The 25,808-nt window shown below is 32.0% G+C and overlaps 1 protein-coding gene across 1 annotated transcript in view; it reads right to left on the bottom strand.

Annotated features, from left to right (window-relative positions):
• LOC129754729 (uncharacterized) overlaps positions 1-25,808 on the bottom strand; it is a 410,546-nt gene that overhangs the window by 146,315 nt on the left and 238,423 nt on the right. The gene's annotated exons all lie outside the window — the stretch shown is intronic.

The following is a 25,808-nucleotide window of genomic DNA, read 5'->3' as shown; positions in this document are numbered from 1 at the left end:
ACACAGATTAAGCCAACTAGCATTGGGAAGTTTTATTATGGTTTAATTATGGCATTTTTTTGTGCAGCTCGTTTTATGGCGGTTTTATTATGGTCATGCAGAATGCTTATAATTTTTTTTTGACTATATGTTTTCAGATGGTTTTGAAAACGCTAATAAAACTTTTATTAAACATACTGTTTTAGTTATTTTGAAAGAGTTATGAATGCTCTTTTTAAACTATAATAAAACACAAACTTAGAAGTTTGCTCCAAGCTTTCTTTTGCATGTTCTATAATAGCACTAAGTGTATGATTATTAAACCGCCATAAAACTTAGTGACAGTTCTCGGTCAAGATGTCAAAACAGGACACGCTCAGATTAGATAGCACATATTTGAATTGGAACTCCCATTTTTACACATTTTTGGTAAGTTATGCGTGTTGGTTTTGAGTTAAAATTAAAAAATACATCTTTGAAAACTTGAAATCACCGAAAGTGGTATGAATATCTTCACAATATGAGTATTGAGTGAAAGGGCCCAAATAGTAGGAAAAAAATTGTTGCTTGACGCCATCATTAATTCAAGATGGCGGCTTCCGCTTTTATTTTCAAAGCTGTAAATTACTGGAAATATCGTGAAACCTTCACAATATGGTTATAAGGTGAAAGTAATAAACGAGTAGAAGTCAAATTTCGTTGCCCGTCGCCATCTTAAATCCAAGATGGCGGCTACCACTCAACTTGAAAATAATGTAAATGACTGAAAATCGCATAAAACCTATATTACAGGGGTATAAGTTGAAAGAAATCAACCGGTAGAAGTTGAATTTCGCTATCTGACGCCATCTTGAAATCCAAGATGGCAACTTCCGCTTAACTTTAAAATGTAGTGAATGACTTAAAATGACATGAAACCCAAATTGGTAGTGGGTGAAAGGGCTTAACGAGTAGAAGTCGAATATTGCTATCTTACGCCATCTTGAAATCCAAGATGGCAGCTTCCTATAAACTTTAAAAATGCTCTAAATCATTGAATATCGCATGAAACCTCCAAAATATGGGTGTTTGTCAATTGGAATAAGCTATAAAAAGTTTATTTTTGCATTCTGACGCTATCTTGAAATCCAAGATGGTGGCTTCAGCTGAACTTAAAAATACTGTAAATGAATGAAAATAGCATGAAACTTTCAAATATATTGTATTGGGTGCTAAGGCTAAATGATAGAAGTCGAATATCTCTTTTCGCGTTTCTCTGAAAATCTGTAAGTGACTGAAAATCCCACAAAAACCACCACCACAGACCCCGTTCGGCAACATTCGATTTTGGCAACATCGAATTTGGCACATGTGCCTAAATCAGACGGTTAACAGAAACAACATAACCTTATAGTTTTCGCTAGAATAAGACCAATACAATTTAGACATAATAGCATGATAGGAATAATAGAATTACATAAATGGCAAAAAAATCAAAAACTATAAACAAAACAAGAAAAGTTCTAAATGCATTAGAAACATAATGAAAAAATAATAAAAGTGATTTAAAATGATCTAAATTGTCCTCAAATAGTAGTTTTAATGTAGTATTACGTGAAAAAAAAAGATGTGTTCAAGTGATTTTCATTGATGAACAGCATTTTAAATTCAGTGGAAGCTGCCATCTTGGATTCCAAGATGGCGTCGGAACGAAAAAAAATCGACATCTTCTAGCTTAGCCTTTTCATTCAATACCCGTATAGTGGTGGTTTAATGCGACTTTTTGTCAGCATTGAGCATTAAAAGTTAAGCGGATGCCTCCATCTTGGATTTCAAGATGGCGTCTGATAGCAAAATTCAACTTCTACTCGTTTAGCTCTTTCACCCGATACCCATTTTGTTGGGGTTTCATGCGATTTCAAGTCATTTAAACCATTTTAAAGTTCAGCGGAAGCCGCCATCTTGGATTTAAAGATGGCGTCAGACAACGAAATTTGACTTCAACTCATGATTTATTCCACGGGTCATTCAAAACCAATCCCTTTTCATTCAAAAAGTGTGTCCTCATTTACTGTACTAATGATTAACAACTCAGAAATGAGGAACTCAACCATAGCGTGTAATGGGTTGTGTTGCTACGGCCCTCAGAGGGTGAAATTAGGGGGAACATCAAACCCATTTTGTGACAGAATAGTTTGACAGTTTGATAGTTAGACAGGTGAGAAGAGAAAGGAAAAAAAGAAAAAGTAGGAAAGTCGGATAAAATTGAAAAACGTGTTTTATAGATTGGTTGGTGAAAATTCTAGTTCTGCTTGAAAATTGTATTCTCTCGTGCCGAAGTGCAGCATTTTCTTAGCTGAGTTTGATGCTATTCTAGCAAGATTCCGATCAGTAGGCTGGTTAAACGTAAGTTATGATAATATTCTCCAAATATCAAATACGATTTGCTAATTGAAGAAATGTGTTCCGATTAGGTCGAATTCACTGCCGTGAATTGTCGTTCCCGGATAAATATTGCATTTGCGAAATATCTTGCTTTATATTCTCCATCAGATCGTAAGTAACCTTCTTTGTTATAAAAACACCAGAAAGTAACTTTATCGTAACTTAACAGGAATCCGAATCCGGAACTGATTGTAGGATCTTCGGCAAACTCGTTTTTATCGAAGTAGAAGACTTATTTGTAAGTAATCTGGTCTCATATTTGTTAACAGCATTGTAAATTAACAAAAGAATAAATCTAGTTGAGTCACGTCAAATACGGACTACAAAAAGTCTACAGGTTGGCTGCGAGAGAAACGTCAAATCGTAGCTTTTTTTGGGGTCATCATTAAACCATAATAAAACTATGAATTGACTCACGCCATGTTGCTTGCAAAATCGAAGGGCACAAAATGACGCCATGTTGATGGATTCACAATGCAAGCATTGGAAAATATTTTTTCAGGCCTTTTTCCATCAATTCCATCATGATTGACTATCAGATTTGACGAGGCGCATTTATTTTAAGATACTATTTCATATACATTTTACCTAGAATCTTGACTGGCAGTAGAAAAGACGCTCAATATATGGTTAAAACATTGGTTTTTTAGCTATTAATTTTACCAGATCATATCTGAATAATGCAATCATCATTCATCAACCATTATGGTTGCTGGAAAAAATAAAAAAAAAACTCCGAGAACTGACAGAATCGAAAAAAACAAAAATTTCTAACATGTTTTATAATAGCTTTTTAAAAGCTTTGCTGACCAACATTGATGACCAACAATGATACGTCTTGATGACGTTTCTAGGGTAGGGCCAAATAGCCTGATTTTGGCTTTATTAGAGTCCAGGTGATGTTATAGAATGCGCTTAAGCTTTTTATAAAGATTAATGCGATAGTCCAAACGATATTTTGCTGACCATAATAAAGCTAAAATTGTTACTTGGGTTTTGTCATTTTGGTCATTTTTGTCATTTTTGTCATTTTTGTCATTTTTGTAATTTTTGTCATTTTTGTCATTTTTGTCATTTTTGTCATTTTTGTCATTTTTGTCATTTTTGTCATTTTTGTCATTTTTGTCATTTTTGTCATTTTTGTCATTTTTGTCATTTTTGTCATTTTTGTCATTTTTGTCATTTTTGTCATTTTTGTCATTTTTGTCATTTTTGTCATTTTTGTCATTTTTGTCATTTTTGTCATTTTTGTCATTTTTGTCATTTTTGTCATTTTTGTCATTTTTGTCATTTTTGTCATTTTTGTCATTTTTGTCATTTTTGTCATTTTTGTCATTTTTGTCATTTTTGTCATTTTTGTCATTTTTGTCATTTTTGTCATTTTTGTCATTTTTGTCATTTTTGTCATTTTTGTCATTTTTGTCATTTTTGTCATTTTTGTCATTTTTGTCATTTTTGTCATTTTTGTCATTTTTGTCATTTTTGTCATTTTTGTCATTTTTGTCATTTTTGTCATTTTTGTCATTTTTGTCATTTTTGTCATTTTTGTCATTTTTGTCATTTTTGTCATTTTTGTCATTTTTGTCATTTTTGTCATTTTTGTCATTTTTGTCATTTTTGTCATTTTTGTTATTTTAAACCTATCAAAAAAAAAAATGTGTATGATTAATTTAGAAACTCAATGATAAATTTTTCCCTGGTATGCATTTTAAAATTTAGAATCTAGAATCCAAATTTTTTAATTTTCAATATAAAATGATATTTTCTTACAAATTATATCACAAGAAAAAAAGAAAAAAAAAACCCTACTTAGTACTCGTCAAAACTTTTCCCAAAAGCACTTGAAACCATTCAAAAGATGTTTTTGCTCGCTGCTGCTGTTGAATGAAACGAAAAGTTTGTTTGGAAGTTTGTCACTGCCTATCCATTTGGAAGGTACATGTTAATTTCCCCTATTTTGGTTTAATAGAGCATGCTAATTTCCCCGGGGTTTGCTTTCGAGTAAGTATTCTGCCGCATCCATACTCCAGTTTTCCCTTTTTTCTCATCTTTTTTTTCAGTCGAATTGAAATGAATGAGAAGGAAAGCGACAAGATAAACTAAACACACTTGCACTCGACTCCAATTGACTTGTTGAACGTAAGTGGTTTTCGGTTTGCTTCTTCTATTTGCCCCTCCTGGTTTGATTTTTTCGCGTAGGTTGCTGGCTGCTGGCGCCAGCTGTTGACAAATACGACAAGTTTCTGGTGTTGTTGTTGTTGTTGTGGAGAGTTCCAGTTTTCACTGATCTTGTCTACCGCGAACTTCCACGACAGAGACATTTTGATTCCCGGGAGTTGGACCGGGAATCGAAATTGTAAGTTGTAACTCAAGCGAGTAGCAATCGAAAGCGAAAGTACGAGGTTCGACTTTGAGACAGAATTTACGGCCAGTTGGATTTGTCAGCAGCGAGTTGATAAAACATCAAATCGCCATGGTTTCGAGAAAGCTTTTACTTGAGGGTTTGAGAATGTCATGTCAAATTGATCAATTGAAAAAAAAAACGAATAGGTCTTTTTAGAAATCTGAATAAATAACACAATACTGAAATTAAAAAAAAATAACATTTACTTCTCAGAGTGAAGAAAAAAAAAGAGCAAAAAATTAAACGTACAAGTAAAGTGTTAACTGATTGTTTCAATTAGCTACAGATTTGATCGAAGCTATGGAACATTAATTGACTGTCTCTAACCTAATGCACTTGAGGAAATAAATTTTAAAAACATATTAAAGAGCTTCTGTTAAAATCTGTCAGTGACTTGTTTCTAAAGTACTATGATAATGATTTATGTTTAGGTTTGTAATTTATTTTGTTCAATTAAAATCTAAAAATAAGGATCTGCCTATATGATTTAGGTTTTACGTTTTAATAACCCTCTACATTTATTTTTGATTTAAGATTGTACCTTTTAAATGAGTTTTTTTTCTAGTAAAAATTTATCGAAATGTAGGAAAGTGTTTGATTTAGCTTGATAATCCACATTCACGACAAAAAGAATTGAATGTTTTCTAACGAATTTTGATTTTTCTGAACATATTTAGGACCAAATACGAGATATTTCTGATTGTTCCACTTAGAAGGACATCTAGAAAATAACACGTGGCGTTTACTAAGTTGCCATGACTCCAGAAAATGTGTTAGGAATGATACGTAAGTTCTACTATAAGAGCAAGTTCACTGGTGTTGGGAAAAAGTGGTAAATATATTGTCACTTTTTGCACATTTTGAAAATTTCAAGTTTTTTAACAACACGTTTTGTAGTTTCGCATGCTGTGATGCAAAAATAGCAATATTTCTATCACATACGGCTGAAATAGAACCAGTGCTGTAAAAAATGCAACGCCCAAAGATCTTAAAATATTTTTGCATGGTAAAATTGTCAAAATGTCAAAATTTCTACCACTTTTTCCCAACACCAGTGAACTTGCTCTAAGAGCTATAAGAGCAATCAGTTGTACTCTTGCTAAAGTCAGTAAAAGTAAGTGGAATATAACAATACACATTACGAGACTCGCAGAATATATCTCAATAATCTACTTAATTAAACAATCGTTTAAACGTCACTTTAAAATTCTGCAAAAATCATGGATGAGTTTTGAACAAAATTGAAGTTTTTTAGACCCCATGGTTTGAAAATATAAAAAATGACCTAGAATCGACTCAGTGCGTGATTGGATAATCGTGCTTGAGCTTGAGCTTGAGCTTTGATAAACCGTACATTTCAGTAGTTGCTACTCCGTGATTGACAAGAACCATCAAAATTGTACATAGATCCAAATAAATGGGGCTTGGGATTAGCTTACCATTTTCTGTGTACACGTTTCGAAGGTTCCTTATCTTATATGGTCAATAACGGCGCCGGCCACGTCCTTACCGTTCATCGGGGAAAGGGAAGGATTGTTAGTTCGACTTCCGTTGCTACTAGAGACCGAATACACCTCTAAATCTCCACGGTCGTCTCAGGAAAGGTGTTTGTTAGTGGGAAGGTAAAAAAGATCTGGATTCCCTTTGGGAAGGGATGTGATCAAAGCAAAGTAAAATATTTAATGATCATCACGTCGCACACTATAGAGTACATCGCGTTTTTATTTACAGCAAATACGTCCTTACGTGGCATTGTCATACACGAACAATGTACTTAGCACCGATGCAACTTACCGAATTTTACCGCGCGCTTATAACGAGAAGAGCAAAACGTCCTCGCGTGGCATGTCATACAAGTACAATGCATTTATCACCGGCGCAACTCACCGAAGATTATCGCTCGCTTAAAAAGAGGAGAGCAAGAACGACCTAACGAGCAAAAACGTCCTAACGCATTATGCAAACGGAGAGAAAAAGAGAAAAAAAAAGCATACGATCGCGCCTCGCTTGCCTGATTTACTCTTTTCCCAAGCAACCGAACGGAGGAGTAAATCTCCATTGTTGCTCTCATGCAGCTTCTTCCTTGCACTGAGAGAAAAAAAATTAACCGCATTAGAAATAATTAATATTGAAATCATTATACACGTATAAAACACTTTTATCGCGCGCTGTAAACCAAGAGAAAACACGTTCAAACGCGGTATTGCAATACACGTACGAAATTAAACGCGGAAAAATTATCCATCACCGAACACTGTACAAGCCTTCGATTTCACGGCCTATACTCTCCACCAGATGTCGTTAAGAACAAAAAAAAATCTTTTACTCACCAGATATCGGTATGATAGTTTGAGAGATGTAACGCATTGTAACCCTTACTAATAAATGTAAGATCTTTTCTGAAGCTTTTGTAGCGCTATCTAGATTCATTTTTTCTGGTAGTTGTAACAAGAGGCCAAAACAAACGCTTCGTCATCGCATCACCAATTGAGAAAATTTACGACCGAAAAATACATTTTACGCTCAGCCGCCGGTTATTTAATGTTAAACTCCATCATCTACACATAACAATTCACTTCACTCACACTTTCCACAAACTTTCATCGTGAAAAATCATTACTAAAATCACAAAATCGAATTTAAAAACTTTAAATCAAAAACGCGTTTGTTTGGAATCAGTGTTCCCAACCTTCTCTATATCTTTCCTCAATCTGTTTCGGTTGAAAGAAATAACACTCCTATTTTTAATTCCCAATATTATCTTCCTGGACTGCCTTTATATTATTGTTTTTCAAAATCGTAACATCTTTCTTCGACTACCCTAATTGAATTTCAAGTCTAATCGACAATAGACAAATCTACCAAAAAGCGTTGAAACGAGAAAGAATTATTGTTAACAGGAAACTGTCCAAAAAGCATTCTGATCCAATGAGCCTCAAGTTCTTGTAAAATGCTTGATTTAAGAATAAGCCTTCGAAATTCAACAACCGCAAATGCACACTTACTAGAGCATTGGGGAGACGAATACTACTACCTTTACCTTGCCTAGTAACACATTGAACAGTTATTAACCCGTGACCCATTACAGTCTAGGATAGGGAACACCTCTGAATCTACAGAATACCGGACCTGAAATATAAAACTTTATTAAACAAATTGTATGAAAAATTATATCAGGTCAAACAATCATTACTGATCGGACCATATTGAACACTGGTAAGACGTTTGTTTAAAGCCGTGGGGCCAACACGTAGGTTCCGTTTCACTGGTGTTTATCAGTGATCCGTTCGTGTTAGCAAGATCTGGTGTGATACTCTCACTATTCGATTCTTTAAGATCTTGCGCGACAAGGCATACCCATTTATATCAAAGTGATATAAATGAGCCTCTTACCATGCCCACGGAGTGCGTGATTGGATAATCGTGCTAGACTTAAACTCTAAGGCTTATTTTTTTTAAATTATTTTTGATTTTACATTTATTTAGGTTTTGAAAATACTAAATTATGCATAGGCTGCTTATAATCTAAGGATTCTTCTTTAATAAGTTTTTGCTCGTAAAGTATTGAATATCAGTAGTCCTTTAGCTCTGAGGCCTTCAAATAACGCATTCTACATGAGTAGGATTCAGTTATTGATTTTTTAAAACAAAATATGCGATTTTCTCATCCAAACCTGTAGTTGAAATTTACTCATGTAAACGTTACTAAAAAATTCTTCCAAAAGATGAAGAGTTTTGAACAAAAACGGAGGTTTTTAAACCCCAGGATTTGAGAAATTCAAAAATGACTGCTAATCGACTCCGTCTTATGCACGCTAACTTTTGGATACTCTTTAAAGACGTAAAATTGACCCGTTATCGAGAACCCCAGAAACTATCAAATAACGGGTTCAATATTTCATCAAGTATGAATTTCCGACAGTAATTCTGAATTCACAACAAATAAAATATTTGTCAGCCTGTGAAAAAAAAAGTTTTTGACGATTTTCTGTGATGTTAAAGGGTGTTCGGATTAAAAAGTGGTCTACATAAATTCGCCGTATTTTTTTAATTGTTTATATAAAAGGTCGGGATTCAACCAGGCCGAACTGAACGCCAATTTGAAAAAAAATGAATTATCTATTTCAGCGGATGCGAAACATGATAAACTACCTATCCAATGAAAATCAGAACATTTTCCCTATTTTTTCTGATTTTATTAGAAAATTTCAATGTTGCAGACAGTAGAAATGCCAAAATGCGTTGCGCAAAAGTCACCTGAGAGCCACCTTTGAGGTAAAGATAAAAAGCATGTTTTGGTCATGAAAACTGATTTTGTGCGAAATTAGCTTATGTGCGTTGATTTTTTTGATTCAAAATAGCTCTTTGGCTCGTCATGAACTAATATCTCATGAATAAAATGATAAAAAACGTTCCCGTGGCTAAAAACTTTATATAGTGGATTGTTAACATTTGTTATAATCTCGTTCAGCCAGACTGAACCGAATCCTTTGAATTTTGTTTTCCAATTTACTTAAGAGGATGTTAGGATTTTTAACATTTAACGATAAAAGATGCTTTATTTTGTTGCTTACTGTCGTTCAGAACGCAACTGGTACGTTAAAATAACAGCTATTCCGCATTTCACTCTGGCTCCACTCTGGCTCATCGAAAAAAAAAACGTTTTTCAAGTTAATTTCTGAGCTGTTCGAAACGTATTTTGTTTTTACAAAAAAAAAGCATCACCCATACTCGTTGGATGTTGCTCGTAAAGCGCCTATAAGTAGATTCCTTCGTTTAAAACAAGTAGCCCAGTCAAATGATAGTGCATGGCAATTTTCCAAGCATTTTTGTTCGACTACAGTGCAAACATAATGCTTTTATTCAGATTTCTGCTTAATGTGTAATCAGAAATCGATCAGTATAACCTCGACGGCTTTATAAGAGTCTAAATGTGATGGTAAAATGATTAAATGATATATCTGGTGAAATGGTATCAATTGGTAGGGCTGTGAATTTCGAACTCGATTTTTTCAAAATCAAGTTTATGGCGTTCAGTTCGGTCTGGTCGAATCCCGATCTAAAAAACCTGAACACCCCTAATTTGGTAGGTGTGTGTGTAGACTGATGTTTCTTTTTGGCTTTTGATATTAGGTCTTTAGTTTTCAAACTGGCGTCCAAGCAAGAGGAGCTAGGAATCAGAATTTCGTACATGCGTCGTGACGCACGCACGCAGAAATAGCAAAATCATTGAATGTGGCGAAATCAACCGTCACCAATGAAATAAAAGTGTTCGGCGACCGTATTTCAACAACTAGGAAGCCGTAATCTGGAGGAAATCGAAATCCAGGAGCCGCAGTGGCGAACAGAAGAGTGGTTAGCGCTTTCAAGCGAAACTCCAATCTCTCTGTTTGAGATGTCGCTAATAAGTTGGGAATATCGTCTTCAACCGAGCATGAAGTTTAAAAACGATACGAACTATCGAATTTTAAGAAGGTAGTGACTGCAAATCGCGATGAAAAGCAAAACTGTACGGCAATGACAAGATCTCGGAACATTGTTGACAAAGTTTGATTGCGTGGTAATGGACGACGAAACCTACGCCAAGGCAGACTTCAGACAGCATCCGGGACAGAAGCATTTTACAGCAACCGGAAGGGGAAAGGTGGCAGACAATTTTAACCATATTAAACTTCAAAAGTTTGCTAAGAAGTATCTCGTTTGGCAAGCTATTTGTACCAGTTGCTTGAAAAGCTACATTTTTGTTGCAACTGGAACCTTCAACTAGAAAATTTACGTGAAACAGTGTCTTCAAAAGCGTTTGCTGAAGAAACATGACTTGTTTTTGCGGTTTTGGGCAGATTTGGTATCCTGCCATTATGGAAAAAGGCTATGGCCCTCTGGTTGTGCCCAAGGATGAGAACCCTCCTAACACTCCAGAACTTCGCAGTTAGTTACGCAGAACATTAAGAAACCCCGAAAAAACTATTAGCAGCGAGAAGCAGTTCAAAGCAAACTGGCGTCCTGCGGCAAAGGAAGTGGATTAGGTGACTGTACAAAATCTATATACAGGGGTCAAACGAAAGGCTCGCTAATTCTGACTAGGTCAACCGGAATCTTAACTGAGCATTTTTTCCGTCTTTTTAACGTATTGAACTTCAAAATGAAAGATACATTGATTTTTTTAATAAACAAATACTCGATTTAAACGCAATTTAGTCTGACCACTTTTTGATTTGAACACTCTTTAATCAATTCTACTTTGGTTCAACAAACATGCGTTTTTGTTATTCGTCCGGAGAAATAGTTCTTTGCCCTTTTTCGGATAAATTCTTATCTCGAGCCACCAATTATTGTTTGATAATAATTGAAAATCCAAACGCTGTAATTTTTTGAAATTTGAATGCAACTTTATGAAGGATTAATCACCGTAATTTATATTTGTAGCTTTGATTTATCGGCCTTACCGGTGAAAAGTGATGTCCTTTTTAGTAGTAACATCTAAAGATTATGAAATTTTTTTATATATTTAGATGGATAGAAGAATAGATGAAATGAAAGACGGTGAAAATGAGCGGGTAGAATTTTTTTAGAAGCATTATCATGTCAGATTTTTGTTCCTCACCGGCCTACTACTATGAAGTGGTAGATACAGATACATTTCATGTTTGCTGGAAAAGACTCGATCTCTCAAGCAAAATGATGCATGACCACTACATTCAAGCGAAACAAGAAAAACATTTTAAGGGATTTTATCCTTAGATAGTTTATCAAAGTAGTGAGAATCGAACTCATTGCAACATCTCATCTCGGCTTGCCAATCCAATATTTTACCCAGTGCACCATGTGAGTCGGTTTGTAAACGAAAGTTTATTTTCATAGTCTTTCTGCCACCGCCGATTACCAAAAAAACGCACTGAATAGGCCGTCCTTTGTCTTTGATGGGAAAGGGATGAGAATGGAAGGGAAACTGGGTGGAAATGGAAAACTAGAAACAATTTTCAATTACCGGGCGGTTTATATATTTACACACGCACAGCTCATCTTAGCTGGTGTTTTTTTTTGCCGTCGCACACAGAGGTAAAACATAAAAAGGCAATGAAAACTATTTTCTGCCAGAACTATGCATGTCTTCTCAAAAAATAACCAACATTTCAAGGGCTATAAAATGAACTTTTTGAAAATATGATTAAACCCTCTAGCCATGAGATAAAAGATTTTTTTTTAATATCCATTTAAGCTCTCCCAATCAATCCCCGCTTTCTCCCAATAAAAAAAGGCTGTTTTCTTCATCCAGTCGAAAAACCAAGCAAAAATTTGAACACATATTCTTGTTTCGGGGATTGTGGAGACCGAAATTCTTGATATAAATTTGAACAGGGGTAGAAAATGGTTCAACAGTGGCACAACGATTTTTAATTCATTTTTCTACTGTTTTTTTTTCTGTTTTAATTGGGTAGTGTTTTACTACATAGTGTTCGATATCTGGTACCTGTTCAATAACTAGTGCTTCTACCCTATTAAAGTATTTTCGAGTCCAAGAAATGTATTTTTTTTGTGTTTCAAGACCCCGAGAGGGAGGATTTCATACAATATTTTTGGATCACTCAAAAGCTTATTATTTAAGTACAAAAGCAACGAGTATTTCAGTAGAATTTTTGTTCTATGTTTGTTTAAGGCTTCTTCCTCTATTAACTGATTCGATAGGAAAGGGGAAGGAGAGCTCCTATACAATTTTTATGAATAACTCGAGTGCCAATCTTGCAGATGGAAACAAATTTAGAAGAGTATTTAAATACAAGAAATATTTCTAAGATGATTTGGAGATAGGAGGTTTGATAAATTTAAGGTTTTGATAAATTTAAGAGCTCATCAAATAAATTAACCAAATTATACAGGAGAGATTAAAAAGGTACAAGAATCGATTCTATGGTTATTAAAAAATCCCCTCTTCATCTTCCAGTGGGGAATGAGTAAGGAGAAAAGAAGTTCCGCACAGTTTTGTATAGCTTTAGAACTTATCCAACATATTTGAGTACGAACAATGTTTCTATTTTTTTTAATGGAAAGATTCCATACAGTACGGAGCCGGAAATTATTTTTTATATGAGGATGGGGATTGTTCGTATTATGGTTTGAGACCCCTCCTTCTTACAGGAAGGGGGCCTCCTAAACAAATGACAAATGTTTGCATAATTCGAGAACCGATCAAGCAAAGATACCAAATTTAACGTGGGAGGGCATTTGAGTACGAGAAATATTCCTTTGATTATTTTCCCTTCCCCCCTTTCTATCCTTTTTCTTTCCAGTGTGAAGATAGGAAGGGGGGAAGGAACCCTTATTACATTTTTTTGCATAACTCAAAAACTAACAAAGGCTTAGTTGGACTTTGTTTGTTACAAAGCAAATGGAACCAAATTTGGCATGGGAGGATATTTGGGAACGAGGAATGTTTATATCAGTATTAGAGAACCCTTCCTCCTTGAATGAGGAAAGAGGAGAGGGCTTTCCCCTCTCACCATTTTTTACACATCTGTAGAACAAATCGAGCAAATGGAACCAAATTTGGCACGGGATGGTATTATGGTACGCTAAACGTTTACCTAAATCTTTTGGAATACGAGAAATATTTCTATGATTATTTGAGACCCCCTCCTTCTTCCATAGGAAAGAAAGTAACGGAGGAGTGAGGCTCCCATACTATTTTTGATGCATATCTCAAGAACAATTCGAGCAAATGGAAACAAAATTTAGCATCGAAAGGTATTTCAGGACAAAGAATGATGCCAGTTTGTTCTATTTACATTTTTATGCGTTCATAAACATTTGTGGACCTTCTAAGTTCTAAAAAAATTCAAATTTTACGAAGAATAAAACAATATTTTTATAAGTTTTTCTTCCAATCCCCCAATCAATGGGAGAGGGAGGGGGGTGTCTCCTATATAGCTTTCCTAGACGTGAAGAACACAGGAATTCATCTTTAATAAATAAGAGAGGTTTTATGCATACCAACAATTTGAGACCCTCCCTTTTTTCAGCGTGGAGTAGCAAAGTAGACAAGTTTTTTCATAAATTTTATTAGACATCACTTATCATAGAAATACAGTTGAATCTATATTTGTAGTTAAAAAAAAATTATCTGAAAAAATGCGCAGTTGAATCCACTAAAGTTTATATTGACTCGAATAAACATTGATTTTATTTTTTATTTTTTGAAACATAGGGGAGATGAGGGCATAATGGCCACCTTAAGGAAAATGCTTATTTAACCATAGAGAACAGCTGTAATATGTGAATTACATCATTGTTTCGTGTTCAGGCACTCAAATAGTCTATTGCCTAATTGGATGAAACTTGAAAAAGTAGATAAAAAATGCATTTTAAAATTTTTTGCCGAAAGCTGAAAACCAGTCACTGAAGAGGCATAATGAGAAACCCCCCGAGGCAGTATGAGCACCATTAATGAAGATGTCGGAGAGGTAATCAGTAGGCTCGAGTTCGATTCCTGGTGGAGGTGATTTTTTTTTTATTTATCATTCATGATCATGGTTGCACTAAACGGTGAGGCGTAGATTCATCAAACAAATCAATAACAAAATAATCTAGGTCTGTTTGTAGAATTCAAAGAATTAACGCATGCTCATACATTATGTTTCTGGTGTTTTGTTTGACGGATGATGCTTTGATGCTATTAGCCGTATAATGTAACAATAAAAAAAATCAATCATAAATGGTATGTGCAAAAAAAAATCCTCTCGAACAGGAATCGAACTCGAGTCTACTGATTACCTCTCTGACACCTTACCAATAAGCCAAATCGACAAACGAAAAATGTCAAGCTGTAGCTCTTTTATTCAGTTGACTTTATTGAGTTGAATTCGCTGCTAGATTCCCCGGCAGAAAACGCTCATTATGCCTTCATTGATAGTGCTCTGTTCGCCTTCAGTGAACAAATTAAAGTAAAAACGCGTTTTAAAATTGATTAAAGTGAAAAATCAAAAATTGTATGATGCTGAAAATTGAGAAACAATGTGTAGATCATGTTGCAGTACGTACATTTCAGATCAAGATGATTCAAAGGTCATAAAAGCTTATTTGGTGGTGCTCAAAAATTATAATATTTTCGTCACTTGAGAACCTAGCTGGTTGTTATTTAATAATTCTGTAAAGATGAAAAGGATATTTCTTTTTTGATCAAAAATTAATACTATAGGTATTACGAAACAAGTCCTCATGAAAATTTGCTTAAGAAAATAGGTACTTATGTAGAAAAAAGGAGTGCTTATTATGCCCAGGGTGCTCGTTATGTCCTCATCTCCCCTACGTTCAATAAAAAAAATGAATGCCTGGATCGATTTTTATGTAAACTGTCCAGCTTCTCACTGGTTCACATTATATCGTCAAATTTTGGTGTTAAAGTAATAAATTTGAAAAATTTTCAACATATGTTTTGAGCAATCAGTATCTATGATTCAAGTGCATGTTAAAAGTTCAAAATTTTTCAATCTTAAGTTGATACATTGAACAAGTTTGTGTGAAAATTTAAGGCAAAAAATTATCTGATTTTTATAAAAATTTAGCTGTATAATGTTCCGATTAAACTTAACCTCAAATTTCCTACCCATCATAGCCCTCAACAACTTTCGTAATTCGTAAAAGTTTTGACAGCTGACTACAGAGCACCGCTCCATTCCATGCTTCTACATTGACTCGATTTTTGCGATCTCGCCATTTCTTCAACATTGGCAACAAAGATCACCCATTAATGGATCCCCCACGCTTTGTTCCCTTGAAAATCAATAGCCCAACCTACTCGAGATCCATGAGTTCATGTCGTTTACCGTTTTTTCAATGAAAAGAAGTTTGAATGATCCAGCAACGGAATCGATCTTCAAGGAAAAAGTGATATGTATGTTAGGCTTCGGCTACTGTTTCAAAAAGAAGAAAGGAAACCCTACAATAAAACTTTAACAATGGAATTGCGGGACAAAAAGGTTATTGTTTGTTTTTCTTCTTCGATTTATAACGTTGTGGTGGTTGATAATCGGAGCTGGTATAAAGGGGGTGAGTGGAGGTGTTCCCATATTGAAAGGCCTTTTCCGTCGTTGGACAATCGACAACATTTCTGACTTCAGATATCCACCACGTGGACCACACTAGCGAACAACGATTGATTTATTGATGATCGTTGATTGTTCAAATAAGATTGGCAGCTGAGATTTGAGTGATGGATTGAGCTCGCAAAAAATTGATCTTACATCCGATGTATTCCCGAAGATGATTTGTGCTAATTCAGAGATGTTTTTGGGCGAGCTCTAAGTTTTAAATGTCGAAGGTAAGTTCAAAATATACTAATATTTAGGGGAAGGATGAAAATAAAACAAAATGAAAATTGTATGACTTCATTTGTAAAACTTGTCAAAACTCGCATAAATATTTCTCGTCAAATTGAGCAATTTATCAACATCTTACTCATATATTCACTTTTAGAGATCTTCAAGACACATCTCCGCCTACAAATCGCGTTAAACTGTAGGTCTACTCGTAGTTCGGTAGCAGTGCCGATTTTCTGTCCTAGCCGCCGCGGTCGTTCTTTCTTCCTTAAGCGTTTCGTGTAAAAACTCATCTTATCTTTTGGAAGCCATCTTCCGCGATGCTTATAGGCTCTTGACAGTTGTTGGCAGCTATGTTGCAAACTGAATGGAACAGAAGTCGGTGGATGGTGTTTGGAGGCAAATCGGCTGAATGGCTGCTATTTATGCTAATTTGCCCAACATCGGGAAACGAGATCAAGATCATCAATGGGGCACCATCATTCGGGCGGAAAATGTCGGCGATGATCCCAAAGGAGGAAAAACGAAAGCGACCGGGCGCCTCAGTAGATTTACATAAAAAGATGCTGATATGGAGCGGCAGATGGAGTCGTTTATTTTCAAACGAATTTTCAACAAAAAAATAAAACGGCACGGGAGTGTTATGAGAATCATGAATTGAAATTAAACAATGTGAATTATTGTGATCCATTTCTTCAAGAGTTCAATCAAGTCTTAATATTGAGCAATGATTTTAATTCCATATACGATCAAAACTAATGCTTTGAAACTTAAAAACTCCTAGCTATAGAAGAATATATCACAATTTTTCTTTTCTATTTTCATCAAACAAAAGCTTAAAGTTACGATAAAAAAGATTATTTGAAAAAATCCAAAAAATTAAAATATCAGAGATTTCCAAGGAACCGAACAGAAGAAATAACGAAAAACAAATCAAAAATCATGAGTCATAAGTGAATGAGAAATCAATAAAACAGTAAAAAATGCGTCAGAAATTATTCAGATATAAATCAGGAATAAATAAGAAATTTATCAGAATAGAACCAGAAATAAACCAGAAATCAATCAAAATGAACCAGAAATAAATCAGAAATGGAACAAAACTGAATCAGAAATGAATCAGAAATGAATCAGAAATGAATAAGAAATAAATCAGAAATGCATCACAAATGCTTAAAAAATTAATCAGAAATGAATCAGAAATGAATAAGAAGCGAATCAGAAATGATTCAGAAAACAATCAAAATTGAATAAGAAATTCCACAGAAATGAATAAGTAAAGAATCGGAATTCAATCAGGAAAATGAATCACAAATGAAAAAGAAATGAAACAGAAATGGATCAGAAATGAATCAAAAAAATCAGAAACGATTCGGAAATGAATCACAAAAAAATAAAAAATTATTCAGAAATGAATCACGAATAAATCAGCAATGAATCATAAATGAATAAGAAATGCATCACAAATGATTCAAAAATGAATCAAAAATAAAAAAATTAATCAGAAAAGAATCTGAAATGAATCAGAAAACAATTAAAAATCAATTGGAATCACCACAGAAATGATTCAGGAATAAATAAGAATTGAAACATAAATGAACCGTAAGAAAATCAGAAACCAATCAAAACAAAATCAGAAATGAATCAGGAATGAAGCATAAATGAATCAGATTTGAATTAGGAATGAATCAGAACTAAATCAGAAATGAATCGGAAATGAATCTGAAATGAATCAGAAATGAATCAGAAATGAATCACAAATGAATCAGAAATGAATCAGAAATAAATCAGCCATGATTCAGAAAAGAATCAGAAATTATTCAGAAATGGATCAGAAATAAATCACAAATGAATCAGAAATGAATCAGAAATGAATCAAAAATGAATCAGCAATGAATCAGAAATTAATCATAAATGAATCAGAACTAAATCCTAATTTAATCGAAAAGGAATCAGAATTGAATCAGAAATGAATCAGAAATGAATCCGAAATGAATCAGAAATGAATCCGAAATAAATCAAAATTAATCACAGATGAATCAGAAATGAAGCAGAAAATAATCAGAAAAGAATCAGAAATGAATCATAAAAACGGTTACAAATGCATTAGAAATGAATCAGAAATGAATTAGAAATGAATCAGAAATGAATCAGAAATGAATCAGAAATGAATCAGAAATGAATCAGAAATGAATCAGAAATAAATCAGAAATGACTCATAAATGAATCAGAAATCAATCAGAAATCAATCAGAAATCAATCAGAAATCAATCAGAAATGAATCAGAAATGAATCAGAAATGAATCAGAAATGAATCAGAAATGAATCATAAATGAATCAGAAATGAATCAGAAATGAATCAGAAATGAATCAGAAATGGATCAGAAATGAATCCGAAATGAATCAGAAATGAATCAGAAATGAATCAGAAATGAATCAGAAATGAATCAGAAATGAATCAGAAATGAATCAGAAATGAATCAGATATAATTCAGATATAAATCAGAAATGAATCATAAATGAATCAGAAAAGAATAAATAATGAATCAGGAATTCATCAAAAATGAATGAAATATGTATCTGAGATTCATTTTAAATGAATCAGAAATACATCAGGAATAAATCAGGAATGAATCAGAAATAAATCATATATGAATAAGAAACAAGTTTGGTATGAATTTGAAATGAAATAAATCAGAGAGAAATCAGGAACAAATTGGTATGGAACCACATTTGATCAGAAATAAACCAGAAATGAATCAGAAATGACTCAGAAATTAAACAGAAATCAATCAAAAATAAATCTGAAAGAAATTTATCAGAAATGAATCAGAAATGAATAAAACATGTATCTGAAATTAATTTAGAATGAATCTGAAACAAATTATTAAATATTCAGGAACGAATCAGAAATGAATGAGAAACGAGTTTGAAATGAATTGGGAGTGAATCGGAAATATATCAGGAATGAATCGGTAAGGAATCAGGATTTTATCAGAAATGAATGAGAAATTATTCAGAAATATATCAGAAATGAATCAGAAAAAAATAGAAATGAATATGGAAAGAATCAGAAAATATCAAAAAAGGATCAAAAATATATAAAAAATCAATCAAAAATATATGATATATGAATCAGGAATAAATCAGAAATAAATAAAAAATGAATAAAAAATCAAACAAAAATCAATTAAAAATGAAACAGGAATTCATCAGAAATGAATAAATGATTGATAAGAAATAAATCAGAAGTGAAATGAAATTTAACAGATAATAATCAGAAAATTGAATCAATTGAAATAGAAAAGAATTAGAAATGAATTAGATGAAAGAAAATGAATTCAATCGTAATCAAAAGTATGTGAAAATGAATTTAAATTCTTCAAAACGGGAATAAAAATCACTCAAAATGAATCAATATTTAAACGAATGAATGAAAATGAATAAAAGTGAATGAAAATAAATGAAAATTAAAAACGAATAAAAAAAAATGCAAATGAATGAAAATGAATGCAAATGAATGAAAATGAATGAAAATGAATGAAAATGAATGAAAATGAATGAAAATGAATGAAAATGAATGAAACTAAATGAAAATGAATGAAAATGAATGAAAATGAACGAAAATGAATGAAAATGAATGAAAATGAATGAAAATGAATGAAAATGAATGAAAATGAATGAAAATGAATGAAAATGAATGAAAATGAATGAAAATGAATGAAAATGAATGAAAATGAATGAAAATGAATGAAAATGAATGAAAATGAATGAAAATGAATGAAAATGAATGAAAATGAATGAAAATGAATGAAAATGAATGAAAATGAATGAAAATGAATGAAAATGAATGAAAATGAATGAAAATGAATGAAAATGAATGAAAATGAATGAAAATGAATGAAAATGAATGAAAATGAATGAAAATGAATGAAAATGAATGAAAATGAATGAAAATGAATGAAAATGAATGAAAATGAATGAAAATGAATGAAAATGAATGAAAATGAATGAAAATGAATGAAAATGAATGAAAATGAAGGAAAATGAATGAAAATGAATGAAAATGAATGAAAATGAATGAAAATGAATGAAAATGAATGAAAATGAATGAAAATGAATGAAAATGAATGAAAATGAATGAAAATGAATGAAAATGAATGAAAATGAATGAAAATGAATGAAAATGAATGAAAATGAATGAAAATGAATGAAAATGAATGAAAATGAATGAAAATGAATGAAAATGAATGAAAATGAATGAAAATGAATGAAAATGAATGAAAATGAATGAAAATGAATGAAAATGAATGAAAATGAATGAAAATGAATGAAAATGAATGAAAATGAAGGAAAATGAATGAAAATGAATGAAAATGAATGAAAATTAATGAAAATGAATGAAAATGAATGAAAATGAATGAAAATGAATGAAAATGAATGAAAATGAATGAAAATGAATGAAAATGAATTAAAATGAATGAAAATGAATTAAAATGAATTAAAATGAATGAAAATGAATGAAAATGAATGAAAATGAATGAAAATGAATGAAAATGAATGAAAATGAATGAAAATGAATGAAAATGAATGAAAATGAATGAAAATGAATGAAAATGAATGAAAATGAATGAAAATGAATGAAAATGAATGAAAATGAATGAAAATGAATGAAAATGAATGAAAATGAATGAAAATGAATGAAAATGAATGAAAATGAATGAAAATGAATGAAAATTAAGGAAAATGAATGAAAATGAATGAAAATTAATGAAAATTAATGAAAATGAATGAAAATGAATGAAAATGAATGAAAATGAATGAAAATGAATGAAAATTAATTAAAAAGAATGAAAATGAATGAAAATGAATGAAAATGAATGAAAATGAATGAAAATGAATGAAAATGAATGAAAATGAATGAAAATGAATGAAAATGAATGAAAATTAAGGAAAATGAATGAAAATGAATGAAAATTAATGAAAATTAATGAAAATGAATTAAAATGAATGAAAATGAATTAAAATGAATTAAAATGAATGAAAATGAATGAAAATGAATGAAAATGAATGAAAATGAATGAAAATGAATGAAAATGAATGAAAATGAATGAAAATGAATGAAAATGAATGAAAATGAATGAAAATGAATGAGAATGAATGAAAATGAATGAAAATGAATGAAAATGAATGAAAATGAATGAAAATGAATGAAAATGAATGAAAATAAATGAAAATGAATGAAAATGAATGACAATATAGAAAATGAATGAAAATGAATGAAAATGAATGAAAATAAATTAAAATGGATGAAAATGAATGAAAATGAATGAAAATGAATGAAAATGAATGAAAATGAATGAAAATGAAGGAAAATGAATGAAAATGAATGAAAATGAATGAAAATGAATGAAAATGAATGAAAATGAATGAAAATGAATGAAAATGAATGAAAATGAATGAAAATGAATGAAAATGAATGAAAATGAATTAAAATGAATGAAAATGAATGAAAATGAATGAAAATGAAGGAAAATGAATGAAAATGAAGGAAAATGAATGAAAATGAATGAAAATGAATGAAAATGAATGAAAATGAATGAAAATGAATGAAAATTAATGAAAATGAATGAAAATGAATGAAAATGAATGAAAATGAATGAAAATGAATGAAAATGAATGAAAATTAATGAAAATGAATGAAAATGAATGAAATTGAATGAAAAAGAATGAAAATGAATGAAAATGAATGAAAATGAATGAAAATGAATGAAAATGAATGAAAATGAATGAAAATGAATGAAAATGAATGAAAATGAATGAAAATGAATGAAAATGAATGAAAATGAATGAAAATGAATGAAAATGAATGCAAATGAATGAAAATGAATGAAAATGAATGAAAATGAATGAAAATGAATGCAAATGAATGCAAATGAATGAAAATGAATGAAAATGAATGAAAATGAATGAAAATGAATTAAAATGAATTAAAATGAATTAAAATGAATGAAAATGAATGCAAATGAATTAAAATTTATGAAATTTTCTTAACAAATATAGAAATTTGAGGAAGACTCATTTCGAACGAAACTAAAATTTTACACAAATTTTGCCAACGAATGATCAAGTCAACAGACCTACAAACCCACGTTTCATTCCAACAACGTGATGATGATGACGCTAATTATTCCATCCGGTTGGTTTTATTCTTTTTTGCTAAGATTTTCGAGAGCAGATTTGTTCGCCATTCTTCGCGGCTGTCAGTGTGATCTGCAAGCTTAATTTAATTAGCAGCAAATTGTCACTCACTTTTGTCGGCGCCGAGAGCAGTCGTAAAAAAGTAGAGAACCGAATGAGTCAGCAAAAAATGGGATCGAGTAGTTCAAACACCCCGATATTCACCTAATAACCTGCAATTTGAATAACTGTTGTTTACCGGTGTTTGATAATGAGTGTTTATTTGTTGTTGTGTTTTGAATTTGTTTCGTCGAATCCACCATTTGTTTATCCAGAAAAAGATGGGTCATTTTGGCAAACGTACAGAAATGACGATCGGTGTGGCTCAAAGTGAGCTTCAAAAAATGCTGAAAAAAACGGACATCACTCAGATAAACCCAACGGTTTTGCGGATCGCATTTTTCAAATTTCCGCACCATAGGCAAAGGTGTGACTAACTTTTATGGCCCATTTGCAGCCAGGCATGACTTTTGTTCGAGCCATGTTTTTTTGTTTGGACTTTTATTAGGGGTTTTCCTCCTCAATCATTAAAGTGTGTTTGATCCCATGGGTAACCCATCTGGCATTGTTGTTGTTGTTGCTGTTTAATTTAATATTTTTTTGCTTCCTAATCTAATTTAGCTCATACAGATCAGTTCGTGTTGTTCGGGTAGCGGTTGAAGTTGTTTGTTCCTCGACGTTGTATTTTTTCGTGAATGAATCCGCTAAATGTGAAGGCTAAACAACGGACGGCAGAGTGATAACGATCTTGCCGACTTTTGAAAGAGTTTTTCGAAGAGTAACACACAAAATGCTTGCTGGCTGGATGTCGGTTTCGGTTTAGGGGGTTTGTGATATGATGGAGAAAGTTTTATTCTGGTGGAATCACTTAGCAAAATTCTGTTAAAAAAAAGAACAGAAAATTTCCATTCTAAAGCTTAGTTCTTTTAGAAATGGGACACTTTCATTTACTAATAGCTCGTTAACTAGTTATTGGATATTAAAAATTTTGACAGCATTTTGTTGCCTGTAAAAAGTACTATTCGACCTATTTTTTTCAAAATTTAAAATTTATGCGTTTTTGAGATATGTACGATGCAAGAGAAAAGGAAAAAAATAATTTTGCACAGTTTCCTTTAAAATTCGTCATTATCAAATTGATAGCTGACAAAACCGTTGATTATTCAATGAATTACTGAGTTTTTGTGGTGGATAAGTATGCAAACACTGTTAATAATGTCCGCAAAGTTCAAATCAAGCATTGAAGTGAAGCACATGATCGGCAACAACGGTTAAGGATCATCAAGGAAGTCAAGTCTCATACCAGCATTTTTAATTTTCAATAAACGAAAAACCAAGGGTAGACCGCTGAAATGTCCAAAACCATTTTCTCCGATAAGCTGAAAGTGTTGCCTAGTGATGACTCATTTAAATCCAACCTCTAACAACCATTTTTTGATAGTTCCAAAGCTCTTAAGCTGTAAAACCGGTACCGAAAAAAAACGTTCAAAAATGTGGTCAAAAATAATCAAATTTGTTAATTTCGAAACAACTGTATCCACTAAAATGCTTCCAGTTTCCACTTTCCAGAGAAGTATTGGACCAAAAACTATCAGAAATTGAAGATCTAGGGTGAAGCCACCTAAATTATAGATTTTACGAAGTATAAGTTGGAGAAACTGATCAATACCATGACTGAAAAAAGTGTGCGCCGGCCAATGGGAGATACCAAGAATAAAGTAGGAATTTCTTAAACAAAAAACCGTAAATATTTTTTTTCAATTTTCTTTTTCTTCAACCTTCTTTTTCTTCATAGAAAGTATTTCGTTCAAACGAATGGTTTTTGAGATACAGGCATTCGTAACTGTCCCATTTCTAAAAGAACTAAGCTTTATAGCAAATACAATTAAAAATTTAAAGCACGGTTGTTGGAATTTTACTATCACACATCAGATATCAAACAAGCTAAATTTGTTTCTTAAATGTCATTTTATTCTTCCTTGTGTAATATATCTTAATTTTAAAGTAAATTGCCCCATTTCCATATATTAATGTGTGGGATTAATTTTATTTGTTTTAAACGTTAAACTGAACAAAGATTCTTCAAAGAATTTGATTGATGAATGAGGAATTTATATATCAGATTGAAAAAAAGCGGATACAATTTTTCAAAACGCTTTTAAGGATTCGATGAGTTGGATACTACGTGAATAGTTTTTTGAGCTTACCTTTTCCACATAAAATATTTTTCATAATTGATAAACGTACCTGCAATGAAAAAATAGAAAAAAAGCTTAGTTGTGTTATTCTTTTTTAGTAACTGTAAATGAGAATTAAAATATATATCCAAATAATATTAAATTCATATAATATCTTTTTGGAGCTCAACGAATAATTTTAGCAAACACGATTCTACAGCACTTTTATTCGTTTGTTTAAGACCCAATTAGAAAGATTTTTACTATTATAGCCTATATTTTGTTTAGTATTTATCTTTACCACCCCGGAAAAAGTATTTCATGAAGGTATTTATCATAGTTTTATCCAAAAAGAAAAGAAATGTTATGATTATTACACCTACCTAATGGCAAAATGGAACCCCGGTACCGTCAAATGGGGAATCATGCAACAGCATAGATGCAACATTTGTACACCATAACACTTATTCAATGTTTATTTTAATATAATATAATAAGCTTATCATTCAATGATAACAAAATGATGATGACATAGTTTCTCACATTGTGAGATAGTTTTTTTAGTTGTTGATTAAAAAATAATAATAATAATAAAATAAAAGATTTAGCAAAAGATGATCAAATTTTATCATTTTCGATGCCGTTGAATGCATTAACGAGTAGGACGGACTAGCTTTATGATATCACCAACAATCTTTATATTGTTTTTTTTTTATCTCATATGAACACTGTTGGTATAAAAAGATTCTTTGGAAAATCACCAATTTTTTTTAAATATTTTTGTAATTCAGTTATCAGTCTGGGCTTAAATGCATCAAAATGCAAATCAAAGATTCACCTTTTAAATCTAGTTCCCTTATACTGGAATAAGATTTCATCCATCCAAACATTAATTTTTATGATTTGAGCTAGTACAATTTTGTAGTATTTTTTACTCCTAAATGTATGCAGCACTCTTACGCTTTTACTTTAAAAACATTTTTGATAGAAAAAATGTGAAATTTGTGTCGAACTAAACAAAAAATTACTACAATTGGTGCTTTATGCGTTATGACATCACAGTCAGAAAAGGTAGTCAAACAAATAATCTATTTTTCAAATTTTCAAAAACATGCGATTTTCACCCTACTAAGAATGAGGGGTAAGCTGCAACAAACTTTGTATTTAATGAAAAATTTAATGAAAATGTTTGAAAGTTTATAGTTTTTGATATATATATGTGATGCCATTACGCAAAAGCGCCAATTGCAGTAGCTTTTGGTTTTGTTCGAA

Source organism: Uranotaenia lowii, chromosome 3 (assembly GCF_029784155.1).
Source record: "Uranotaenia lowii strain MFRU-FL chromosome 3, ASM2978415v1, whole genome shotgun sequence".
NCBI lineage: Eukaryota > Metazoa > Arthropoda > Insecta > Diptera > Culicidae > Uranotaenia > Uranotaenia lowii.
Note: the sequence above shows the minus strand (reverse complement) of the source record. Positions and strands in the feature narration are given on the sequence as shown.